The following is a 6125-nucleotide window of genomic DNA, read 5'->3' as shown; positions in this document are numbered from 1 at the left end:
AAAAAAAACCCCAACATGCATGAATTGAGACTTATAATAACAGCCAAGATCTGAGAAAAATAAAGGTTTTAAAATTATTATTTTTTTTTTACATCCAACAGTGGTTAAAGATCAGTTTCAGAGGATACAGTCCATCAAATATGAAGCCGAGAAGAAGAGAAGAGTGTCCTGCAGTGAGGTCATTTCCTGTTCACACCACCGTGAACCAATGAAACCAGGAAGTAAACAAGGCTGGTGTTCAATGGACACACACACACACACACACACTCTATCTGTCTCTTAAGAGTAGACGTCATGACTACTTCTTTCTGTGAGTGTGTGTGTGTGTGCGTTTAAGAGAGAGAGAGAAAGAAGGAAAAATGAGTGAGAAGAAGAAAGAAGAGAAAGCAGAGGAAGAGAGACAAAGAGAGAGAGTGTGTACTGAAGATAAAGCATACACTGCATGCAGCTCCTTCAGAAGAAAAGCCCTCTGTTTCTTCTCACACCGCCGCATCCACGGAAGCTTTTTCAAATTTGGATTTCAACACTCAGAACACAATAACATCCTTCGCTGTGAGCAGGGTTTGAACCTGCGCGGGGAAACCACATTGGATTTCAAGTCCAACGCCTTAACCACTCGGCCATCACAGCTCACTCTTACAAACTGTAAATCCAGACTCAGTGTGAGAGAGACGATGAGTCATGAGCAATTCAAACCTGATTAGTGATGCTGATTTATAGCTTATAACAACGATTATTGCTCTAGAAAAAAATATTCTTTATAAATTAATTTTAATTAATGAATTAATCTTAGTTAATTTGACAAAAAAAACAGGTAACACTTTACAATAAGTATACATTAATTAAGGGTTAGTTAATACTTAATAAGCATTAACTAACCCTTAATTAACAGTTAACTAATGTGTCTGGTAATCATTTACTAATGGTGTTCATGTTAACTAAGGTATTAATTTATACATTATTTAATAGTCATCTTTATAAACTATTAAATAATGTATAAATTAATACCTTAGTTAACGAGAACACCATTAGTAAATTACACATTAGTTAACTGTTAATTAAGGGTTAGTTAATGCTTACAGACACATTAGTTAACTGTTAATTAAGTTAGTTAATGCTTGTTAAGCATTAACTAACCCTTAACTTAGTGACCCTTATTGTAAAGTGTTACCGATTGATGAGCTGTAACGGAGAATCTGAGGGTGGATTTTTCCTTTCAAGTGATGTTGAGCTTCAGTGGCCAACAAACCAGATTCTGACAATTCAGCAGACTGACTAGTTTTTTTTTAACATATAGTCAGAATCTGCTTTGTTGGCGTTGGTTTATGTGCTAGAAGTGTGATTTTCAGACTGTTCCTCCATATAGTGGCAGTGAATGGAGAGAGAGAAAAAAACACAATTCTCCAGTCTCCTCTAGGGGAGCAACAGATAATCATTAAGCAACAGATTTGGGGGTTTTATCATGTCCAGGAAGCTACGACCACAGTCCAACATCACTTTAAAGAGCGGTCTTTTGTATCCAGCAGCGATCCGCCAATAATCAAAGACTTTCCCGTGCAGCGCTGTGAGCAGGGTTTGAACCTGCGCGGGGAAACCCCATTGGATTTCGAGTCCAACGCCTTAACCACTCGGCCATCACAGCTCACATCCTCGGCCGCACAGCTTCGTATGGTAGCCGGGAGTCGTGCCTCCCACTGTCCTGGGCCCGCCCGCCCCCCCGCCCCGCCCCCCCGCCCGGCCGGACTAAAACTGTCCAGTAAACACTCAGCTCTGATGAAGCGTCCAGATGGCTCATGTGAGGGATTCCTGCTCCGCCCACCGCTTTCCACTTCCAAGGTCTGCCGAGGTTTTTCACTGCAGACGTGGGCAGGAGGAGAGGCAGCAAGTGCTTTCTCCATCTATCTATCTATCTATCTATCTATCTCGGGCACACACACACACACACACACACACACACACACACACACACACACACACACACACACACACACATACACATGCACACACACACTGAAGTGCCAGATTGTGACTCACACAGTGTATCATGATACTGAACTTTATGTTTCTCCTCTACAACTTGACTCACGAGTTCAACAATCTCCCTCTCTCCGTGTCTCTCTTGTTTCTCTCTCTTTCCGTCTCTCTCTCTATTGTTCTAAATCTGTCTCTCTATCAGTGTTTGTCTCTCTCTCTCTCTCTCTCTCCCTGTGAGTCACTGACTGCCTGACCGAGCAGATGAAAATATGAGTCAGTTCTCTGTTCTCGAATTTCCAGTAAATGATAATATCTCAGCAAAATAAATAATATTATCTCTTTTCGCTCGTTCTGTATCCTGTCACAGCACATTTTGGATTAAAAAAAGTGGATAAATGATTGCTTTTTTTTTTTGTTTTTGATAAAATCAATAATGTTTGCTGCTTGTCTGATACTTGTTTTCATTATGAGTAACAGTTATGGTGAACATAAGACTGTTTGTGTGTGTGTGTGTGTGTGTGTGTGTGTGTGTGTGTGTGTGAGAGAGAGAGAGAAAGAAAGAAAACAGTCTGCAGAGTGCTGGTTGGACAGTAGGGGTTCTGGTGCAATGTGATAATATCTCTCTCTCACACACACACACACACACACACACACACACACACACACACACACAAGCAGAGTGTAGTGCAGTGATGATGACTAAGCAGAATTTGGGCTTAGTTCATGTACAGTCTGTTGTAATGCTGATTTGAAGATCTTAAACAGGCCGAAGGAAACATCCACCCTAATAAACAATTTATAACAGCTTTTTTATAATGTATCTTGCATTTCTGGGTCCATTTTGTTTGATATGAGAAAATGTTTCAGGATGTAAAACCTCAGCGGTAAACGTCAGGTTTTGGTGTCAGTCCCTCAGAATCAAAGAGCGAGGGCTTCTTTCTATCCGCCATTTTGCACCGAGAGACGTTCAACAATCATACAGGGAGAAATCCATCGTAGAAGAGGAAGAGAGACCAGTTTCTCCACCCACAGGAGCAGGAGAGAGACCAGAATGCACTGCAGCAGAGAGACAGGTTGTTGTCTGAGGAAGGGATACGACGCTCAAATTGATTAATTTAGTTCTCTGCGGCCCTGAGCTCGTTAAAACACGTAGCTACAGTCACCGTGGCCCATTTTGGGTCCCGACCCTCAGGCTGAACCACGCTCTGTGCCCTAAAGCGGGGGCTTCTTCAACTGTTTTCAGCACGTTCCAGAACGACAAGCCCCTCCCCCCCGAGGCTCAGGCTCATTAAACTAAAACCTGCACCGCTGTCATGTGAGGACCCACCACAAGTAGGCCAGGAACCCCGTTTTGGCCCTCGAGCCGCGGTTTGAAAATCCACCCCCCCTTGCCCTGGAGGAGAGATTCTCTAGATTCTCATCTTTCCAGTACTGTAAGATATTCTTGTCTCCAATAACTCATAAGTAGGAATATCAGTCCGGAGGCGCTGAGCTCGCTTTACATAATGAGATTTCTCCATCTCGTGAAATCCACTGTCTCATCAAATCCACATTAAGAAGAACAGAACTGAGACCTATTAGAAAATAATTGAGACTCTTAGAAAATGTGTGTGTGTGTGTGTGTGATGGTGTGTGTGAAGAACAGAGAGGCGGAGAAGACGAGGTCAGTTAAAAAATGCCGGATAGTTCTCGGCACAATGTGACTCGGCAGAAGAATCTGGGTCAGACGAAGGCAGCGCTGCTTGTCTGTCGAGGTGAAACTTACTTTTCTCTTTCAGATACTCCGAGAAACACACACACACACACACACACACACACACACACACACACACACACACACACTGCCAAAACAAGCCCATGGCCTTGACAAGAGTTTTGAGGCATATAAGGTCTCAGAAAGGGACACTCTGATATAATGTATAATGTTACTGCTGTCCTTGATCATGAAAAGTCACATCAAGTAGCTTATTGTTTCACAGTCCAATTATTCTGACTCAAAGGAGGTTTCGGAGGAGTTTGATGAAATTTGTAGATAGATTGTGATTGATCCTCTTCTGCAAAGCTGATGGACCCTCAGCTCAGACTGAACATCCCCAATATTGTTGCTGCAGCCACAGTTTGATCCTCAAATCTACGACGGTCACCCTCTCTGTGGGTGCAAAAGCATTTTGAGAAACCCTGTTTGGACTCATGTCAGCAGCAAGAGGCAGCTGAGTCTGGAGCCAGTATTGTCTGTGGGTCCAAGAGCTACAGGGATGGAAGAGACAAATTATATATACTAGGTCCAAAATCACCGAACCTTATCCTTCAAACGCACGGTGAAAACAGTTCAAACTCTCCCTGCAGAGTTTCCTTCTGTTTTTATTCCAACTTGTATTGATGGACGATTCCACTCTTTTGAACGATTCCACATGAATTGATAGAACGGATTCCAAATGATCAACACAAAAAAATTAAGTTGTGCAACAAAACTAACTTATTACATTACCACAAAATGGTACAAAACTTGGTACACGTGTTCTATAAAGTCTGGTTAGCTCAACGAGTTTTGTAGCAAATCTCCAATTGATGAACGGATTAATTACAAATTTGTTGAAATTAAACAGTGTCTTCGATTCCAGAGTTTGGAGTCAGGAGTCGATTCGAATTCTGTTTTATTAGTAGAATCAATTCTCAGAATTGACATGATGGAATCGAGAATCAACTCTTTTGGAGTCGACTCTTGAAAGTGACCGAGTGCATAGAGAAGCTGATGTAGATAGGAATGGGGTTAGCTTAGCTTGGCCTTAGTTCAGCTGCTGTGTCCGGTTTAAATATCTGTGTGTCTTCTCACACTGCCTCATCCACAACACAGGGAAGCTTTTTCAGATTTGGTTTTCAACACAATAACAGTCCATCGCTGTGAGCAGGGTTTGAACCTGCGCGGGGAAACCACATTGGATTTCAAGTCCAACGCCTTAACCACTCGGCCATCACAGCTCACTTTTCCAGACTGAGCTGTAAATCCAGACTCAGTGTGAGAGAGACGAGCTGAACAGCAGCTCGTTTGACAAACTATACATTAGAGACAGATTGATAGAAATAGGAGAGAAGGAAGATGAGTCATGAGCGATTCAAACCTGATTAGTGATGGTGATTTATAGCTTATAACAACGATTATTGCTCTAGACAAAAATATTCTTTTTATGTTAATTTGACAAAAAAAAACAGGTAACGCTTTACAATATGGGTACATTAATTAAGGGTTAGTTAATGCTTAATAAGCATTAACTAACCCTTAATTAACAGTTAACTAATGTGTTTAAATATCTGTGTGTGTGTGCATGTGTGTGTGTGCGTGTGTGTGTGTGTGCACTGTATGTTCCAATGAATTAAAGGCATGTTGAAGTTGCAAATGCAGTCGGTAATGATGGGGTTAGAAAATCTTCAAAAATGTTCTTTATGTGTGGTGGATGCTGGCCATTGCAGGGGTTATTGTGTGTGTGTGTGTGTGTGTGTGTGTGTGTGTGTGTGAAGACACACAACAATATAAGTACTGCTGTCCTGCAATCCTGGTACTGTTGGTGATCTAGGATTTGAAGCTGTTGCAGTCATTGCAAATTTCTCTGGATTAGAGCGTCAGCTGAATGTCAAAAATGTAAATGGAAGTGTATGTGTGTGTGTGTGTGTGTGTGTGTGTGTGTGTGTGTGTGTGTGTGTGTGTGTGTCTAAGAGCCTGTCTGAGAGAAATAACGGTGTCAAGTTGATACCATCAAGAACTCCTTCCTCAGCAGTCACTACATCATGTTATGGAGGTTGAAAGAGGGAAGACACTCTCTCTCTCTCTCTCTCTCTGTGTCTCTCCCTCTGTCTGTCTCTCCCTCTGTCTCTCTCTCTCCCTCTCTCTCTCTGTCTGTCTCTGTCTTTCTCTCCCTTTCTCTTCCTCTCTCTCACATCGTATCCCTGTCTCTCTCTTTCTCTCAGATAGACTGATCAATGAAGTCTACTGAATCATTACTGTCTGATGCACACACACACACACACACACACACACACACACACACACACACACACACACACACACACAGCTGCACCATCCATTTTACTGTTGTCTGCAGAACTTGCTGAAGCAGATCAGGCAATTGCTTGTCAAGCTCCACTAAATATTAATG

General features: G+C 42.2%; 3 non-coding genes across 3 annotated transcripts; all 3 read right to left on the bottom strand.

Annotated features, from left to right (window-relative positions):
• Positions 1 to 548: 548 nt before the first annotated feature.
• trnas-uga (transfer RNA serine (anticodon UGA)) lies at positions 549 to 630 on the bottom strand. The gene has a single exon. It is a non-coding gene; the product is annotated as a tRNA-Ser (tRNA).
• A 930-nt stretch (positions 631 to 1560) lies between these two features.
• Positions 1561 to 1642, bottom strand: trnas-cga (transfer RNA serine (anticodon CGA)). The gene has a single exon. It is a non-coding gene; the product is annotated as a tRNA-Ser (tRNA).
• Positions 1643 to 4871: 3229 nt separating this feature from the next.
• trnas-uga (transfer RNA serine (anticodon UGA)) lies at positions 4872 to 4953 on the bottom strand. The gene has a single exon. It is a non-coding gene; the product is annotated as a tRNA-Ser (tRNA).
• Between the last annotated feature and the right edge of the window lie 1172 nt (positions 4954 to 6125).

This window comes from Centroberyx affinis, unplaced genomic scaffold (genome assembly GCF_046629955.1).
Source record: "Centroberyx affinis isolate AG114_WGS23_722 - 3 ecotype Tasmania unplaced genomic scaffold, CSIRO-AGI_Caff_v1 ptg006972l_1, whole genome shotgun sequence".
Classification (NCBI taxonomy): domain Eukaryota; kingdom Metazoa; phylum Chordata; class Actinopteri; order Beryciformes; family Berycidae; genus Centroberyx; species Centroberyx affinis.
The sequence above is the reverse complement of the archived record's forward strand: the minus strand, read 5'-3'. Positions and strand labels throughout refer to the sequence as shown.